The 8,775-nt window shown below is 48.7% G+C and overlaps 1 pseudogene; it reads right to left on the minus strand.

Annotated features, from left to right (window-relative positions):
• Positions 1 to 543: 543 nt before the first annotated feature.
• On the minus strand, positions 544 to 810 carry LOC112861598 (ATP synthase F(0) complex subunit f, mitochondrial pseudogene; annotated as a pseudogene).
• Between the last annotated feature and the right edge of the window lie 7,965 nt (positions 811 to 8,775).

An 8,775-nucleotide genomic window follows, 5' to 3' on the forward strand; every position in this document is an offset into this window, starting at 1 on the left:
CCTGAGCCAAAATCAGGAGTTGGATACTTAACCAACTGAGCCACCCAGGCACCCCTAGATCTTCATCCTTAAGGACTGGCAACACCTGTGAGTTGTGTCTCTTGCCTATTGAGCTATGACAGGGAGTTCCTGTACTGGTTAGGAGGCTCTGCCTCTGGAACTGGGCAGATCTGAGTTCTAATCCCACCTCTTCCACTTGTAGCTGTAAAATGGGACAATAATAGGGCCTTCCTTGCAGACTCATACAGCAAATACTTACTTCTGTGTGCTAAGCACTGTGGGTAGGGCTCCACATAACTAAATCAGAATCTGGGGGGACTGGTGTGAAAGGGTGTTCAGGTATTTGTGTGTGTGTGTGTGTGTGTGTGTGTGTGTGTGCGCGCGCGTGCGCGCGTGTGTGTGTGTGTGTGTGTGTGTGTGTGTATTTTTAACCAGTCATCTTTTATTGGATGGTAATTCTGAATCAGGATATGAAAGGATTCAAGGGTGCCAGGAAAAGCTCACGGTCAGGAATGCCGAATGTGCCTCCACCCTGGGCCCTCTTCAGTGGTGCTTGCATAGCTGCTCCTGTCTGAGTTCTCTGTAACAACAGCAGTAGTTGAAAAGCATATATGCTGCCAGAACCATAGAAATCCCAGCGACGCCTCCTGTCTTCACATAGACACACTTGTTGTAATACTGGTAGTAACCTCTTTGAAATGCTCCAGGAATGCCTTTAGGGGTGAAATCCTGTGTCATTATGCAGCTTGACAGCTGTCCTAGCCTCACATCCACGAGCTTCTCCTCCTTCACTGGTATGGACAATGCCATCTTGGAGTCTGTATATTTTTAAGGCACGCTGTGTGATTCTAATCTGCAGCCAAGGTTGAAAACAACTGAATTCGCAGAAGAAGGGTTGACTAGGGAAGAGAAAGGAAATCTCGCCAGAAATGCATGTAAGAAATCTCAGAGGGACAGGAGCGGAAGGCAATTTGGACAGACTGCAGACATCGTTTTAGTATATTGTACAAACTGTAGTTCATGATTTGCTGGTGGGTCATGAAACCAATTTACTGTGTCATGACCGGCTTTAAAAACAAATAGAATAAGATGGGATTGAAAACATCAGAGCTCATAGTACATCCTAAGGATCATGGTTTCTTGGAACTTGTGTTTCAGAAACCTGTGTGGGTGTGTAAGCTGGGTCTCCTGCAAAACATATTTCCCGTTATGAGCACGGTGACAGGTTTCTGGGAAACACTGGTCCAGCTGGATGGAGGGAGGCTGGGGGGGACTGTGAAATGTACTTGAACTTTGTCTCTAGGGTAGTGGGGGGCCTTGGAAGGATTTTCAGGAGAGAGTGCATTTGAGTGAGCCCTCACTTGCCTCATGGGCGGTGTGCTGTAGGAGCCGAGGTTGCCCCTGCAGTGGTGGTCCTTGGAAGAGTCAGTCAGCTGCCTGGGGGAGTAGAGGGGCTGAGAGATGTAAGGAGGACACCAGGCCACACTGCTGAACTTTGACTTCTCACCTCACCTTTTCTACTTTTTCCTTCTGGGGCAGGTCCCTGGGTCTTTGGTCAAGGTGCACACTGTCCCCTCAGACCCCGTCAGAAGGGCCTGATTCAGGACCTTTGTAGCATTTTCCTCTCATGTTTCCATCTGGAGAGCTCAGAATGGCTTCAATAATTCAAGCAGGGAGAGAGAAGCCTCGAAATCTTCTTTAAACCGTGGCACTGTTTGGGTTTCTGGCTCCTCTACACGCAAAAATATCAAGATAGATGTAACAGATGCTTTGAGAGCAAATTTCCTTTGAGCTGGTATCAAACATAAATGTTGGGCCTGAAGGGGATATTCAGAAAATTGTGGTTTGGAAAACTCCATTTTATCTCAGTGAAGGTTGGGCACTCCGTGAGCTTCCTCTTAGGGCCAGAGTTTACTGGTTCTTAGTGGTGCTAGGGGCTCAGGTTAGGGGTGGGAGCAGCCAGAGAGCCTTCCTCCCATATGTCCCTCCAGGGCTAGGGCATGGTGGGATGGGAGAGAGAGGAGTGGCATCCGCTCCCACGTGCACATGTGGATAGTGAGTGGCAGCACAGGGAGCCCCTCCTACCAAGTCCCCCCCCCCTTGTACTTCAGCCACATGGGCCTCCCCTCTTTACTTGGCCACACTCACTCCTGCCTTAGGCCTTTTGTGTCCCCTCTTCCCATGCTGGGAACACTCCCCCTCACATCTCCACAGATGTCTCTGCTCAAATGTCACCCTTTCTGCAGGCGACCATCTAGATAATTTTTCTTCCAACACTTTTTCATTCTCTCCTCTTGCTTTCCTTCTCTTTAGTATCAATCCCTACCTGAAATGATTCATGGGTCAGTTTTTGGTAGTCTTCTCCCCCAGCTCAAGGGCAAGCTCCTCGAAGGTGGGTCCCATGTCTGTCCATGTCTTCCTAGTTCCCTGCTATATCTTTTGTGCCAGACCATTTGGAGGGCATGTGGAACATGGGAGCTGGTGCTGAGTACTTCTTTAGTGAATGAATGGTAGACATGGGCCTCACGGATGGATAGACTTATTCATCCTTCATTCAACCATGTTCCAGGCTTGTTTCTTGCTGGTGAAGGGGGTTTGTGAAACTTGGTTAATGGCCTTTTGTAGGGGACAGCCACCTACAAGTTGACACAGCATGGTTTTTGCACCCCAGTGTCTTCCCCTGGGGCTAGACCTCTGTTCAGAAGATGCCCTGCTTCCTCGGGGGCTTCTAGATGGCCTTTAGTAGTTCGTCCTTGGGGACTGACAATGAGGATCCATGTATCTACTGAGACCAATAGGGAAATCATTATTAGCATTGTGCCATTAGCAAACCTATTCTACTAGTCCCAGATCTGGGACACACTCACATCCCCTTCTCTGCTCCTGGGGCCTTTCGCCACCTCCTCCCACCTGTTTGCATTCCCTCCCTCCTCTGTACCTAGGCTGATAACACTTTCTTTTTTCCTGTGTCATTCTTTGAGCTCCATTTGAGGCCAATGAAAATTTCTCCCCACAAACTCAGATGTGTAACATGTATCATTTTCTGTAAATTGGAGCCTCCATCCTGCCAGGCTGGTAGGAACTGTGTCTCAGTCATTTCTGGGTACTGCCTCTCCTCCAGGGAGTGTGGGCGTGCCAGGCAGGACTCAGGCAGAACCAATGGTTCGGAATCACCAGAGCAATTGGGCCGTCCCCACAGTCCCATGGGTCCCCAGGTTCATGTTTCTGCTGTTTATTTGCTATACTTAGAGCCCGAGTCTTGTGTCCAGAATACCTACTGCTGTTCTTGCAAAGCACCTACTGCATGTGTACTTGCAAAGAAAAATAGGAGGGGCACCTGGGTGGCTCATTCTGTTAAGTGTCCAACTTTGGCTCAGGTCGTGATCTCACAATTCTCAAGTTCGAGCCCTGCATCAGGCTCTCTGTGTCAGCACGGAGCCCCCTTCGGAAACTCTGCTCCCCTTCTCTCTCTGCCTCTCACCTGCTCACACATTGTCTCTCTCAAAAGTAAATAAATATTAAAAAAAAAAAAGACCCTGTTCCTCCCTGAGGGACCAGTTTGTTTAGCTTCCAGTCATAAGGGTCCACATGTAAAAAGGATAAGTAAGCAGATTAAGTGTTAAATTGACCAAGGACTCCAGCCGTTGGGAGGAAAGAGCGGGAGGCTTGGAGAGGTGGTGGAGGGCTCCCTGGAGGGGACAATGTGCACCTGCCCCTGGAAGTTGGGCTGATTTGAGAGTTTGCTTTGGGGAGAAATTTATCCCCATATCAGTCCAATGCCCAGCTGGCCAACTCCACAGCCCATATAAAGTGAATTTGCTGGAAGAAAGAGCCATAGTGAACTCTTGAACTCTGAAGGACTTGAAAAAGTACGTTCTTGCTGTATCGGTGTGTCCCCGCTGCCACCAGTCAGGCCTGACAAAGTTCAGTTTGGGATGTGGCAGCCCCTGGATGGAATTGCCTCTTCATACAACAGTGTGTGGCTTTGAAATGTTATATAACAAGTTCACCTGTCACAGGCCTGAGCAGCTTCTCAGCTGTCGCCCCCAGCTCTGCTCCCGCTGCAAAGGGGCCACATTAGAATCCAACCCCAGAGCAAATGAATCTGGAGTCTATTGAGATGGCAGGTGGTTTTTATAGCTTTCATGGGTTTTGAGTGGTGCACAGAACTGACAAAATGCCTCTCAAGGCAACAGCTTCACTGGACACAGTGTTTTGAAAGGGATTCAATTCCATTTAAATGATGGCATTTTTCAGTATTTTGCACATTCTGTACCCCGTCTTCCTTTTTATTTTCTATAGCCAAAGTGCAAATGTGAATTAAAATTGCCTGGGAAAATCCAGGCATAAATATTAAAACATTTGGCTGCTGGTTAAAGGGAATTTATGTCTGCATTTTCTCTTTGTTGCAGAAACTTGTTTTTATTTTTGGTGGAAGTTGTTATTCCAGACGTTAGAAGATGTGTTTCTTGGTGCTTTCCCTCTCTTCCTTTAGCAACCCCTGTGTCCATCCACTTGCACCTACCCTTCTGTCTGTTGGTTTGGAAACAAGACCATCATCTACAAATCAGGCGGGGGTCAAACCCCAGTGTCCACAGGGCCCAGCAGGTAAATCAGTGAGTGATGTAGGCAGGAGGCAGGCAGTGAACCAGAGAGGATGGGTCCATTTGGAAAGACAGAGAGCACTCTGCCAGCTCCTGGTTGCCACAGAAATGCAGACCCAAGGTGTGGCTGTGTCTCCAGCATTTTCAAGAGAAGCTGGAATCCAGATTATAAGGGGAAATTTCTTGACTTTTAAATGTCAATGGCTAAAAAACAACCCAACCATGTGATTGAATAAAATCCATATGCCAGATTGAACCCGTAGGCTACCAGCGTAGAGCGTCTGTTAAAGATTGTCAGGTTCTCCTGGCCCAGGAATAAGTGGGCTTACCTCCCTGTGTAAGGGAGTTCTCTTGGGCCTTTAGCTGTCTCTTCCAGCAATAGTTTTACCTTCAAAGAGGGACCTGATCCAGAAGAGGGAAAAGCCTTCGCTGGAGAGGCACAGGACCCGTACTTTTGTTCATACCCTGCAGCTTCTGGGGCCTGGTGACCTTGAGAATCTATGGGTTTCAGTGCCTCTATTCTTTGAAATAAGGAAAATTGTTTCAGGATTACCCACTCGGTTTCTTGTGAGACAAAAAGGATGACATCAGTAACTATGATTTGGGGAGAGTAAATCCTGAGTGCTGTTCTTATTTTGTGTGGCCAGCATCTGGTGTGAAGAAATCATGAACTTGAAAAGGATGTTCTGCTCCATGCCTGCCCAGGTACCAGCCTGGTTCTTCATTCTCAAGGGCAGTGAGCCTTGGGGCTTTCTGTGCACATCTACCAGCATGATTTCCCAAACTGTCACAGCACAGGCCACAGAGGAAGGGGAGGAACAAGGTAGGCAGGAAGCAGAATCTGGGTACAGCAGACCCCTTCACACTCCACTGTGCTGTTATGGCTCAGAGCAGCTTTGAAAAATTGGGGGTCCCCTGGTTTGTTTAAATAAACAATAAACAAATAAATAAATCATAAAATAAATAAATAAACAAAGAAATATTATCCAGATAGTGTTTCCCAAACTGGAGTTCCAAGGCACACCACTCTGCCTAGGATGTTGAGAGGAATGAGAAAGGATCCCATACTCAGGCAAACTGGGAAACATTGGAGTAAAGTCAGATGAGTTTCTTTCCAGCAGGACTCCACAGAGTTTTAGAGGTTGAGAGTGTCCAGTGTTTCTCAAACCTTTGTTTATTGAGTACATGTTCACATTTCCTTAAGACACAATTTTACTCTACCTGAGTTTCCTACATGCCGCCTGAGTGCTAGGCACAGGGGACAGAACGGTGAACAAAAGCAGACCTAGTCTTGGCCCTGGCCTTGTGATGCTGAGAGTCTTGTTGGGGACAGTGGCATGAATCAAGTAAGAACACACCCAGTGTAAAATTGTAATGGGAGAAAGGATGCACAGGAGAGAAGTGTGATGCCACTGGGGGATTTGCTCCTTTCTCTGGCGATCGGGAGGGCGAGAGGAAGGGTTGAGGGAGCTGGGAGGGATGGAGAGGCATTTATCAGCTGGAGAGGCATTAACCAGGGCCATGGGCGCTTCCTAGAAGTGGAGAGAAACCAGTGTGGTGAGACACCCAGGGGGGGGGGGTGAGGACTCATGGGGGTCCGATGGTGGTGATGGGAGGCATGAAAGCCTCCTTCAGCCATGGCTTGGCCCCTGCCTGACATGACTTGGAGCCTATCCACACAAGGCAAGCTCCCCCTCTCCTGCCAGGGTTGAAGGACGCCTGCACGGGCTGAGCTCGTGGAATAATGAACAAATGCTAGCTGCCTGAAGCAGTACTTAATTTCTTGCTGCTGTGTCTGGTCTTTGTCCTGGGGCTGTGGTCAGCTTTCCAGGCAGACAGATTACATCCTTGGGAAGGATGTTGCTACCTGCTGGGACCGCCAGCGGGTGGCTCAGTTCCCAGTAAGGTTCTCTTTGCTCCCGTTTGCTCTGAAATCAAGAATTTGTTGATTGTGCCTCCCTGGTGGCTAATACTCTCTTGAATTTCATGTTACTTGGAGTGCACACCCAGCCAGCACAGCATCATTGCCTACCACGTGTTCACAATTCACTCAGTAAATATTTCTTGAATGTTATGCTGGGCACGAAGCGGGAGGGGTGGACAAGGCAGTGGAGACCCCCTGCTCTCATCCAGCTGTCCTTCAGGTGGGGCGGTGGGAGGCTGAACAAGACTGGCAAGCCTGGTAGGTGTAGGAAGCGCCTGACCTCAATCAGAGAGCTTCATAGAGGGCTCCTGGCAGAAATGCAGTCTGAGGTGTGGTCTCGAGTGAGACAGAGAGAATGCACGGGCAGGGGGAGGCCAGGTACAGGACAAGAGGGGGGAGAATATGGCTCAGTCACGTGGCTGCAGCACGGGGGCAGGGCTGGCAAGGCCACTTTGTAAGATTTCCTCTTTCTCTTGATCCCCTGGAGAAGCTTCCCCAGAGTCTGTGGGAGAGTCCTGAGTGGCCTTGGCCACAGTCAGCCAGTGCAATTGTATTTTTTCTCTGGAGCACTCCAGACCCCAGGCACAATAAACCAAGCCTTGTGTGTCTCAGCTACTGCCTGTACCAGTGGGTGGCCACACGAGTGATGTCGAAGTTGCAGGAAGTAATCGCTGCCAACTCTTGGAGTACCCTTCCCTCCAAGAAGCCTCTGCCTGGATGCCCTGAGCCGATGAAATGATAGAACTGCCACGACCAGAGACAGCTTTTTTCATTTAATGAGAGGGATGGGGATAGTGGGAATACATCAGCTGCAGTGACCTTTTACAGTAGGAAGAGATATGCCAGAATGGAAACAATTATCTCAAGTGCCCTCGGGCACCAGCTTCCTGTTGATAACATGTGGTGCTAATTACCTTGAAGAATTCAGGACAGATGTTGGTGCCTGGAATTAATTGGCCAGCAAAGGGGCTGAGCCTGGCTTAGGACCAGGAGCCAAGGTGGGCGGCTCCACCTTCTTACTTCCTGCTGGCAGGGGTGGTTCCTCTCTTCCTCCAGGCGCTATGCTTTTACCGCACTCTCTTAACCTTTTCAAGGGAACCCAAAGTGTGATTGGCTGACCAGTCACCCCTCTGTGTGTATAGCCTTCTAGAGCTGCAGGGGAGGAATAGGATGCCAGTTAATCAAAACACTTTGTGTGGAAAAGGTCAGCATGGTGGGGCTCCCACCATATATCTTCCCAGAATGGGAGGTATTAACATGCTGCCTCTGCTCTCCTCTCAGTACTGCCCAACCTGAACCGTGTGGTCAGGAAATCGCATCAGTGCTGTGGATCCCAGACGGCCATGCTTTTATTTAAAAAGACTAATGGTGCCAAGTCCGATCACAGTTTTCCTTCTTCCCATTGGACCCATTATTTGGAAGGTGGGCAATGACCTGGGGCATGTGCAGTGCTTTCCCTGCTGTGAGCACTGTCTCTGTGCTCTACGCTTTTCTCTTTTATGGCAACTCATTACAAGTGTAAATATTTATGACAGTATTAATTAACCTTCACCTGGGGCCACCGTGTGCCAGGCCCTGGGCCAAGCATTCCACATGCATCATTTTGTTTAAGCCCCTAACAATCTAATGAGGTCTCTTATGCCCCTTTCGCAGAAAGGGAAGCTGATGTCCAGAAAGGTCAACCAACATAGCCAGGCCACCCAGCTAGCCTATGAGTCGCCAGGACTTGAACTTAGGGAGTGTAACTCCAGAGATACCTTTGTTCCAGTCCCACTTTCCACTGGAGCCTGAGTTCCGCAAGAATGGAGACAGTACCTGTCTTGTTTGCCTGCACTCATTAGTTGCTCATGGAAGCTAAGCACTCTGGAGGACACTCAGTAAGTGTTTATTAAGTGAATAAATGAGCTTAACCCCCGAGCATTGCTTGGAAGTGAGAACAGGAAAGGTGGGTTTGAGGCAGAGGGTCAGGGCTGAATGCATTTACTGTGTGTTTTGTAGACATAGTCTGGAGGGCTGGTGTGTAGGAGGGTTTACCACTCCAGGAAGGTGAAATGAAAGCTGCTTCCTTTCCTCAAGGGAAGCTCACTTTTGCAGAATGGAGAAATTGTTGCTATTAAAGGTAGCAAATGGTATGGGTCATTTGGTTTTGTTTCTTAGCTTCCAACATCTTCCAGCTTTAAAAACTCTAGTCCATAATAGGTAGCTAACTGAAGTAGAAGAAACCTCTAGACAGTGCCAGTTCACCTT

Source organism: Puma concolor, chromosome A1 (genome assembly GCF_028749965.1).
Source record: "Puma concolor isolate L17-30 chromosome A1, mPumCon1.1.hap2, whole genome shotgun sequence".
Classification (NCBI taxonomy): Eukaryota; Metazoa; Chordata; class Mammalia; order Carnivora; family Felidae; genus Puma; species Puma concolor.